We start from the raw sequence: 11308 nt of genomic DNA, 5'->3' as shown, positions 1-11308 counted from the left end.
GAGGGTAGTAGCACAAAGACCTATATACCGCTTCACAATGTTTTATAGCCCACTCTAAGCTATTTACAGGGTCAGACTATGGCCCCCAAACAATTTGGGTCCTCCTTTCACCAACCTTGGAAGGATGGAAGGCTGAGTCAACCATGAGCCTGTCAGGATCGAACTGCTGGCAGTCGGCAGAATTAGCCTGCAATACTGCATTCTAACCACTGCGCCACCATGGAATGATGTCATGTTGGGACAATATTTTAGAACTATATGTTTTATTTTCTCTCAGAGTACCCATTAGCAGCGCTGTGGAAATGTTTTAACATAATGAGAAGATTTATCCTTTTCAGCCCCTGATCAAGCAGAATGGAATTCTTTTGTTGGCCTCATTGTATTGCAGATTTTTCCAATCCATCTAATAGTAATACCCCGTAGTTTGCACTCATTTGACATTTCCTGCACAGGGCTATTTGCTATATTAATAAAGAAAAAAGAAAAGAAAAGAAAGCAAGACAATTCCAGTAGCATAGCAACTAGAAATGCTAGTCATGAATTATTCCATTATGCTGAACAAAAGATCAGTGGGATAATTTACAAAGCCAACTGCCTCCTATTTTTTAATTACACCCAGTCACACCAACAGCAAAGATACCTGCCTGTCATTTTGAGATGGACTTGGCAGACTCTTTGAAACAGCTAGAAGATAATAGCTCATTGGCTAATTGGAGGGGTTGTGTTAGTATAAGAGTGTGTAAGTGTCTTTGGCCTAAGGCCAAACCCAGTCAAAAGAAAGTCTTTTCTTGGCAAAGGTTGTCAGGTTATACCTTACAAAGATCTTTTCTAGAAGGGCATAGTTAAGGCATTGATGATGTCATCTAATCTTGTATTTATTCATTCATTCATTCATTCATTCATTCATTCATTCATTCATTCATTCATTCAATTTATATGCCGCCCTTCTCCGGAGACTCAGGGCGGCTTACAATGCGTTAAGCAATAGCCTTCATACTTTTGTATATACCTGCTTAGTAGGGCTTTCGCCCCGCACCCCCACCCCCAAGCGGTGTTCTTTTTTTATACAAAGTCAGCTTATTGCCCCCACAATCCGGGTCCTCATTTTACCTACCTTGAAAGGATGGAAGCCTGAGTCAACCTTGAGCCTGGTGAGATTCGAACTTGCAGTAATTGCAGGCAGCTGGTGCTAGTTAACAGCACTTTAGTCTGCTGCGCCACCAAGGCTCTTTTTAAAACATCTGCAAGAAAACATCGAAGCACAGAGAAACAAGAACCCCAAAGTTCTTGATCCTGAGCTACATATATTGTTTATTATGTTAATGTAATCTTGCACTATTTTTGTTAGCCTTCACTTTAATGCAGAATAATTTTGGAGGAAATTCTAAGACTATTTCCAAATCAATCCAGATAAAGTTTTGTAACACAGAAAAAAATCTCCCTCCCTCCCTCCCTCCCTCCCTCTCTCTTTCTCTTTCTCTTTCTCTTTCTCTTTCTCTTTCTCTTTCTCTTTCTCTTTCTTTCTCTTGCATTCTTCTAACTGACCTGATGCAGCTAAATCATTCTGAAAATTAATTTGTGGGAAACCTTGAAAAATCCTTGTTCAATCATTACTTCTTGGATGTCGCATTTTCCATCCTTTAAAAAGAAGGAATAACTATTTAACTACTTGTCAGAAATAGAGATAATTCGATGGCCACAAAATCTATTGAAACTTTTTTTTTTGAAAGAGACAGAGAGAAAGAACAGACCCTGAATCTTAAGCACAGTGCAATCTTTCTTCTAGGAAAATGTTTTATATTTATGTCTGCCTATTTCTATTTTTATTTCCCGTGAATCAAACCATGTCATTATGATAACAGGTTCACAGACCTAATTTCTGAAGTAAAAAAAGAGAGCATGCAAGAAGGAAGGGAGGGATGGATGGAGGGAGGGAGGAAGGAAGGAAGGAAGGAAGGAAGGAAGGAAGGAAGGAAGAAAGAAAGGAGAAAGAAGAGAAAAGAGAAGAACCATCCAAATTGTTGCTTCCATGTAATAAACAGCTGAGCAAAGCAAAAGACAAAGTAGTTTCTATAATGTCAAGGACCTGGATATTAATTGGAAACACCTGTGTACAGGTGTACAATTGAAGCCCAGTCCTTGGTTAGCTCAGCGGGGACCATTCCATCAGAAATGATTATGAGCCCAAGAAATTTATTATGTCAGTAGCTGAGCTGTGGTTTGTATCCACAGCTGTGAGCTGTGGAAAGTATTCAAACCCTGGCATCTGGGTGACCTAGAAGGGTAGTTTGTGTGTTTATATATGAGTGGGGGCACAATGACTCAGCCATTAAGAAGGTGGGTTTGAGACCCAAGCGTTATAAGATGGGGTGAGACCCTCTGCTTTGAATAGTTTGAAACATGCGCATGTGAGTAGATAAATAGGTACTTCAGTGGGAAAGTAACAGTGTTCTGTGTTTTGTCGCATGCTCTGTGCTGTGGTGTGATATTATGCTGGTCACATGACCACAGAAATGTTTTCAGACAATGCTGGCTCCCTTGGCTAAGAAACAGAGGTGAGTGCACCGGCCTCTTAATTCAGACATGACTGGATAGGGAAAATCTTTACCTTTTTCTATACTGTATATGAGACAAAGACTCAAAATACACTAGGAGGGGTGCACCAGTTCTTTTGCAACGAGTAAATCATTGCTGAAATAAATAGAAATAATTCCAAATGCCTTTGGGTTTCCCAAAATGCGATTTACAAAACTAACAAATAATACGCCCATTTTCAGCACTTGCAACGGGAGTTACAGTAGGTGCAGGTGTCCAGGATTGCACTTAGTCTAATAAGTGGATGATGATGATATATGGCTGAGTTAATTTTATCCATTTAGAGGTAATGGCTGAAGACAGGTAATCATCTACACTGAATGGAGCTCCTATAAGACCTTTCAGATGCAAGAGGACTGCACCTTGGCGAATGTAAATATTGAGCGATTCCTCAACAGCTAGTGTAGATCATCCTCATGGTTAATTCATGAAGCATTACTCTAACATTCAAATGATTTATTTACTACAACTGAGATAATCACACGGGCAAATCTCATATCCTTCAAATCGCATCCAGTCTTTGATGTCTCTATGGACCAACTTTCTCCAGCCTGGTACCTTCCACTATGCTATGGAGGCTCCAATTCCAATAATCCCTGTAGGAGACAAGCAGGCAGAGCTGGAGTGGCGGAGTTAAACACGTCATCAGTTCAGAATCTTTGCACGGCCACAATAAATCAAAGTCCAGGAGGCCCCTTTGAATTCCATTGTCTTTTGCATAGTGCCAATTTAGTGCTGATTATTAGTTGACCTGAAAGTTGGACCATAACAAAGGCTGAGCACCAAAGAATTGAGGCCTTTGAACTCTGGTGCTGGAGAAGACTCCTGCGAGTCCCTTGGACTGCAAGGCCATCAAACCGGTCAGTCGAAGAGGAGATCAACCCTGATTTCTCTTTAGAAGGCCAGATCCTGAAGATAAAACTCAAATACTTTGGCCACATAATGAGAAGGAAGGACTCACTGGAGAAGAGCCTAATGCTGGGAAAGATTGAGGGCAAAAGAAGAACGGGATGGCAGAGAACGAGGTGGCTGGATGGAGTCACCGAAGCAGTCGGCGTGATCTTAAATGGACTTCAGAGGGTGGCAGAGGACAGGAAGGCCTGGAGGAACGTTGTCCATGGGGTTGTAATGGGTCGGACATGACCCATTTGCAACTAACAACAACAACATTAGTTGACCAAATTCTTGTATATAGATTTCAATAAACCATTTATGTTGCAATGTACATGAATGACCTTCTTTCTTCTGGACAATCCCTATCTGATCAACCGAGGAGCTGTAATCTAGCATATCTGAAGAAAACCTAGTTCAAATATCTACTGGACAAACTACTGATTCCGGATCCCATGAACTAACCACAGAAGCATGTTCAAATGAGGAGTTGAGGTAACTTAAAACATTAGAGAAAGAGGCACGTTGTGTTAGTTTTTAATGTCATGCATTTGATATATTTGAGAATGATTTCTTTTGGCCAATCCATTTATATTTAGACCAAGAGATTCCTGGATAACTTTTGAAACCAACCAGTCTTAAAATAATCAGTCTACTGAAATATTCTCATGCTGTTCTGTTCAGCAGCCTCTCCAGGAGCTCTGAATCCCCTTGCAAGCACCTATTATTATAAATCCATCTTTCATCAGCTTCAGCTTTCTGATTATCTCCTTGACGCAAGTCCCATGAAAAAAATCCTGCCAAGTCAAGACAGAGTATGCCTTTATCTGGACTATTGTAATGCTCTCTACATGGGGCTCCCCTTGAAGAGCACTCGGAGGCTCCAACTGGTTCAGAATGCGGCTGCGCGGGTGGTTATGGGTGCACCTCGTTACGCCCATGTAACACCTCTCCTGCGTGAGCTGCACTGGCTCCCAGTGGTCTTCCGAGTGCAATTCAAGGTGTTGGTCACCACCTTTAAAGTGCTCCATGGCATAGGACCAGGATATCTACGGGACCGCCTTCTGCCACCAGTAGTCTCCCACCGGCCAGTTCGCTCCCACAGAGAGGGACTCCTCAGGGTACCGTCGGCCAAGTTATGTCGGCTGGCGACACCCAGGAGGAGAGCCTTCTCTGTCGGAGCTCCTGCCCTTTGGAATGAATTGCCCGCAGATATTCGTAACATCTCTGACCTCTGGGTCTTTCGCTGTGCCCTCAAGACCCTACTGTTCTGACAGGCGGGGCTGTCCAACTGAATGATTTTAAATTGGGTTTTAATTCTGGGTTTTAAAATTCGGCCAAAACTATTTAATTATTTTAATTAATTTTAACTATGATATTGTATATTTATATTTTAATTCTGGCTGTACACCGCCCTGAGTCCTTCGGGAGGAGGGCGGTATATAAATAAAATTATTATTACTATTATTGGTTAATCTTTAGTGAGATTCACAGCCTTTGAGGCTGGTTAATAGCTCAGCAGCTCGAGTCCTAACCAAGGACCTAGGAACTATTAAGGTATCATCGGAGGATGTAAGCTGTTCCGAGTAAGGTGGTTTTTTGTAGAGTCAAAATGTCCAAGTCTGGCAAATTTAGAATTTCTAAATAGCGGGGTAGCCCTTTGGGTATTGCTCCAAGGGCTCCAATTACAATCGGGATAACACATGATTTCTTTTTCCACAGTTGCTCAACTTCAATTTGCAAGTCCCGGTACTTTGTGATTTTTTCTTGCTGCTTATCTTCAATCCGTGCATGACCAGGTATTGCAATGTCAATGAACCATACTTTTTTTCTTACTTTCATATTTATTATTATTATTATTATTATTATTATTATTATTATTATTATTATTATCATCATCATCATCATCATCATCATCATCATCATCATCCAACCTTCCCTACCATTCACACCTGCAGCTTTGTGTCTTGATGTCCCTGGAAACATTATCAGGTGATAGGGTGATAAATGAATTGTTCTGTTTCATTAGGCGGACTTCAAAGGACGCATACAATTCTTCAAGTTTATTTGATACTGTATTTTTCATGAACTAAAAGGCCACGCTGTACAGTAGCTTTATAAAACAAAGGCATCATTGCATCTGACAAGTAACCCAATGCCCCAGTCCAACAAACAAACAAACAAACAAATAAAATAATCTCAAACTGGGGTGTGTGTGGGGGGTAAATCAACGTATTCCTGTTTCCTGGCTCTCACAAGCAAAGTGAACAAATGGATCTAGCGAGACTTTGGTGCAATTGTCCCATTGAAAGGAATAAACAGAGGTGAATGCAATGGGTTTTCCACTGAACTTCACTGGGATTACATGCATTCATTGCGACTCTAACCATAAAGGAGGATCGTATGCAGTATGTCAGTCTTTCACAGCTTGGACTTCAATTTCCACAATGCCTAGTGACTGAAGTTATGCCAGCTGGGATAATGGGCATCCACCATATTTGGAGGTCATCAGGTTAGAAAAGGCTGCTATATCGATTCACTCAGAAGTAAGTCCTCTTCATGTCAATAGCACATAATTCCAGAAGTGGCAAGGGTCCCAATTTTTTTTTTATATGACTTGATTAACTTTTCATGTTACCTTTTTATTCTGTGTTTTATTCATAAGGCATATATACAAAAAAAGAAAAAAAATATGAATATGCTTGGCATTATTGTCTTGAGTAATATTGTCTACTACATTTTTCTTTCTATTACACTATGGATTATAAAGTATTTATAGCTGTATTATTACTGTTGTTGCTGATATTATTGTTATTCACGTCATACAAAAGTCTATTTATAGAAATTATATATATATATTATAATACATTATATATATGTATATATGTATTATATAATACATATATATATATAGTATATAGTATATTTGTTTATATATATATATATGTATATATATATAGCAAATGGTACATAATACTAAACACAATGTATGAAAGGCAAGCTACTGCTGCCAAATACTTTTACTATGCAAAAATCAAATAAAAAAAATCAAGATCCACCTTTCCTGAATTTCAAATCATGGTGGAAAGGTGAATTTTTAGACATCCTACTACGGTATGTTGCCACCTTGATCTGGATGTGGCCCAACGCAAAGTCATCATTTTAGATTTGAATTGTCCAAAGGTACATCGACTGAGTAGCAGGGACTGAGTGGGACAGCCTCTCCAAACTAAAAACATTTCTTAAAAGTTGTTGAGATGACAAGAATATGGATTATGTTTTGTTGGGAATTGTGGAAAAACCTGAAAGTCATCAGGTCAATTTGAAAGTATCCCCACAAGAGTTGTGGTACACCCCCCTTTTTTTTAGTTGTCATGACATTGCACACCTCCCAAACAGGCAGGTATGATTTATAGCAGGGGTCAGCAACCTGAGGCTCTGGAGCCACATGTGGCTCTTTCACCCTTCTGTTGCGGCTCCCTGTCATTCAAAATATGCGTCACAACAGCCAATGTGTGACGCCCGCTGGCACATGATTTATTGAGCTTCTCAACCCCCAGTAGGCCAACCATGGATAAATCCAATTCAGAAGAAAATGGAACATTTAATTCAACTACATTTGCTAGTTTTGTGGCCGCTCAAGAAATAGTCAGGCACTGGAAGGGTTTTGTGGCTCCCGGTGTTTTTTTTTCTGTGGGAAACTGGTCCAAATGGCTCTTTGAGTGTTTAAGGTTGCAGACCCCTGCTTTATGGTATGACAATGCCCTGCTGCTTTGGTCATTTTGATAAAAGCATTAGGAATTCGCAGATGACTATGTTTTCTTCTCTTTAGAAGAGGCAAAGGAAAATAACTCTTTAAAAAATGTAACACTCGACGAGGACTAATAACATGCAGATCTTTCCTGCGCAGCATTAATTCCTAATGAAGTGTGTACCGTATGAATATCAACATTTCCCATTTGTGCTTGAAACTTGGGTCATTAATATAAGCAACCAGCAACTTATGCATTTCTGTGGGAACAGATAGCAGAAATTAGAACACTTCGCAGGATGAGCAGGCCGTGTGTGCGACAACGGTGGAATAAAAGCAAATCTCCTTGAAAGCAAATATCTCCTTCCCCGTTAACCTCTTCCACCTTCTAGTATATATGGTACCTCAATAGTAGTAACTGTGAGAGGGATATTGGAGTCCTAGTGGACAACCATTTAAATATGAGCCAGCCGTGTGCAGAGCTGCCAAAAAAGCCAACACAGTTTTGGGCTGCATTAACAGAGGGATAGAATCAAGATCACATGAAGTGTTAATACCACTTTATAATGCCTTGGTAAGGCCACACTTGGAATACTTCATCCAGTTTTGGTTGCCACGATGTAAAAAGGATGTGGAGACTCTAGAAAGAGTGCAGAGAAGAGCAACAAAGATGATTAGGGGACTGGAGGCTCAACCATATGAAGAATGGTTGCAGGAACTGGGTATGTCTAGTTTAATGAAAAGGAGAACTAGGGGAGACATGATAGCAGTCTTCCAATATCTCAGGGGCTGCCACAAGGGAGAGTCAAGCTATTCTTCAAAGCACCTGAGGGTAGAATAAGAAGCAATGGGTGGAAACTAATCAAGGAGAGAAGCAACTTAGAACTAAGGAGAAATTTCCTGACAGTTAGAACAATTAATCAGTGGAACAACTTGCCTCCAGAAGTTGTGAATGCTCCAACACTGGAAGTTTTTAAGATGTTGAATAACCATTTGTCTGAAGTAGTGTAGGGTTTCCTGCCTAAGCAGGGGGTTGGACTAGAAGACCTCCAAGGTCCCTTCCAACTCTGTTATTCTATTCTATTCTATTCTATTCTATTCTATTCTATTCTATTCTATTCTATTCTATTCTATTCTATTCTATTCTATTCTATTTCTAGAGTCTTGTAACTCTTTCTCTGCTGTGCATAGTTATGGCTATAAAACATCCCAATCCCTACATTGATTCAATGGAAAAGACTCAAGCTAAAGCTGGTATGGAACCAAAAAAAAATGATAGTTAGACTGCAGGTAATGTTGTTTTCTGGTATAAGCTGTACCCGGGAAATGTAATATGTTAAATCCAAATGTGCAAACTTTTCCATGCTACCACCACTTATGCCTGGGATGAAAATTGGCTGGATTGTTAGCTGCATTTCCACAACTCAAACCTAGTTTGCTAACAATGACTTTCCAAAGCACCAGAAGGCAAGGCAAGAAACAATGGATGGAAACTAAATAAGGAGAGACGCAACCTGAAATTAAGGAGAAATTTCCTAAGAATGAGAACAATGAACCGACGGAACGACTTGCCTTCAGAAGTTGTGGATGCTCCATCACTGGAGGCTTTTAAGAAGAGATTGGAGAGCCACTTGTCTGGAATGGTGTAGTTTCTCCTGCTTGAGCAGAGGGTTGAAGACTTCCAAGGCCCCTTCCAGCTCTATACTGATTGATTGATATTGAATGAATTACAGCTGGTTGACGTCTCCCCAAAACACTAAGCCATGAATCATGGTTTTTGAGCCACCTCCAGTCTGCACAAGACTCTAAGGCCAAAGTAAACAAATGTGCTTCCCATATCAGAGAAACTCAGCCATAAGTGGGAAGGGATACACTGCACATAAGAAGAGCTTGATGGCAACTACAGCATGTTTTAAATATTCCAGCTGGACTTTGACGAATCAGGATTAAAAAAAAAATAAAGGGAAATTTTCAATTAAGAAACACGGTGCACGATCCCCAATCTTGGTTCTGACTCATGGGCATTCACATGGGAAGTGGGGATGACAACACAAGAACCTGTGTTGTCCCTTTGATGTCATCATGGCTGTTCTCATTGGTGCCCTCAAGCATGCTTGGAATCTGCAACCAAATGAAAACACGGGTTCTGCACACCGGTGCAATCAAAAGAAATAAACAATGAATAACCAAGAGGGCAGAAACTGTTTGTCCACCGATTTGAGTTCATTTAGGAACAGCCTTGGAAAACGTGGTATTTGGATACCGTTTGAGGTCCATGGAGTATTTGGTTGATTTATTCTTGGTTTATTATACATAGATCTTGAACTAATGTACAGTAGCCTCTGGAATCAGGCTTTCAATATCATGTTTCCCTGAAAATAAGACCCTGTCTTATATTTTTTTTGAACCCTGAAATAAGCGCTTGGCCTTATTTTTGGGGAGGTCTTATTATTTTGGGGTACATGGAGCAAGATGGGGCTCCTCTTGTCGTTTTACCTGATTTCCAGCTCTGTCTCCCTAACCCTAACCAGAGGAAATGGCGGGGACCGGCTGCACATGTGTTTAAATATTTTCAGGGAGGGCTTATTTTAGGGGTGGGGGCTTATTTTAGCGCATGCGTTCAAAAGCCCAATTGGGCTTATTATTCAGAGAGGTCTTATTTTCAGGGAAACAGGGTATTTTGGCAAGGAACCATATGAACAACAACAAAAATATATTGCTTGGCAGAAATTGCCTAATATTTCAGACAAAAATTCTCTTTGGAGATCCTTGGGGAAAATGTACCACTGTTTCAAGCCTTTGTCTGCACAACTGCCAAGCCATCCATTACAAATTTCACTGCCAGCTAGCAGAGAACATAGATTCCATCCTAACAGCTATAGACTGAAGTTACCTCTACTGCTTCCACTGAGGAAGGTCATAGTCTTAAGCCTTTCCTAAGTATTAAAAGAACTGGGCACACGCATCAAGAAAACGTCTAGGCGACAATAGCTATTTCTGTATCTCTCTGCTGTGATTTAGAGTCCATCTGGGTTTTTGCAGCCAGATCTTGGTGGTCTTGGCCTGACCAATAACCAGGGCTAACCAAATACTGGGCAGTTCCTGGAGAAAATGATTGGGGACTCTATTCCCAGATGATGGGTTTGGATCTAGTTACAGTGATTGTTGCAAGAACTATACTATGCACCAAGTGTTTTGACGTGGTCAAATGTATGGTGTGAACACTTCCAGTAAGAAGGACAGTCTTGGAATTTAGTCTGCCCTCACATATGGTACTTTGATCATTAATGGTTCACATAGGTATAAAAGAACTCAGATGGTGGTTATACTGGAATTAAGGAATGAGACACCTGTTTTTCAATGGTGGTTCCACTGGAATAAATCAATTGGATGTTGACATGCATTCGAATTCACATTATTCCCTTTGTTTACCACTTCCACGGGCATCCCCTAAAAAGAGGTAGTAGATGACACTCTATGTATTATGACATCATGGTGTGGAGTAGGCCTTTTGCATAATGATGTGGCTAACACAAATGACATAATTTGCGTGGTTGGTTGATGACCCCATAATGCACACCATGTCTTTTTTATGGTTTCTATCACACCTCCGTGCAACCAGAACAATTTGCACAACCAAGCAGGCTACAATGGTTTGTGTTGCTCCACTCTGAACCCGGTTCAGGGTTTCAGAGTGAGCTAAAAGCTAGCCTTGCCTCAAATCCTAATTGAAACAATAGAACTTCTCATTCCTAATTTCGCTGGGGTGCAGCAAAGAAAAGTTGAGAAGTAGGGAGTGTTAACACACTGAAGATAGCAGTTCTATTGGCCAGATTTCCATTGCTCCATAACTAAGCAGGCTGAAATGGCAGTCACTTCACAAATTGTTTGCAATTAATCCTAGTTGGCCATCAAGTTTACAATCAACCAAAAAAAAATTGCAAAGAATCTAACAAGCATCTCTCTGCAGATTCATCTTCCCAAAATAAGTGGTCTACTAAGGTGCATTTTGTTTAAAAAAAAAATCAAATTCATCTAAGAGTATAAAGAATACAAAATATGCTAGTTGGC

At 40.3% G+C, this 11308-nt stretch overlaps 1 long non-coding RNA gene across 1 annotated transcript; it reads left to right on the top strand.

Annotated features, from left to right (window-relative positions):
* The first annotated feature begins 5207 nt into the window (after nt 1-5207).
* On the top strand, nt 5208-6210 carry LOC148112167 (uncharacterized). The gene is made up of 2 exons (XR_015729805.1): nt 5208-5285; nt 5516-6210. It is a non-coding gene; the product is annotated as an uncharacterized LOC148112167 (long non-coding RNA).
* Nucleotides 6211-11308: the final 5098 nt, after the last annotated feature.

The sequence above is a fragment of the Pantherophis guttatus genome, chromosome 13, assembly GCF_059756535.1.
Source record: "Pantherophis guttatus breed Tessera chromosome 13, ASM5975653v1, whole genome shotgun sequence".
Lineage (NCBI taxonomy): Eukaryota > Metazoa > Chordata > Lepidosauria > Squamata > Colubridae > Pantherophis > Pantherophis guttatus.
The sequence above is the reverse complement of the archived record's forward strand: the minus strand, read 5'-3'. Positions and strand labels throughout refer to the sequence as shown.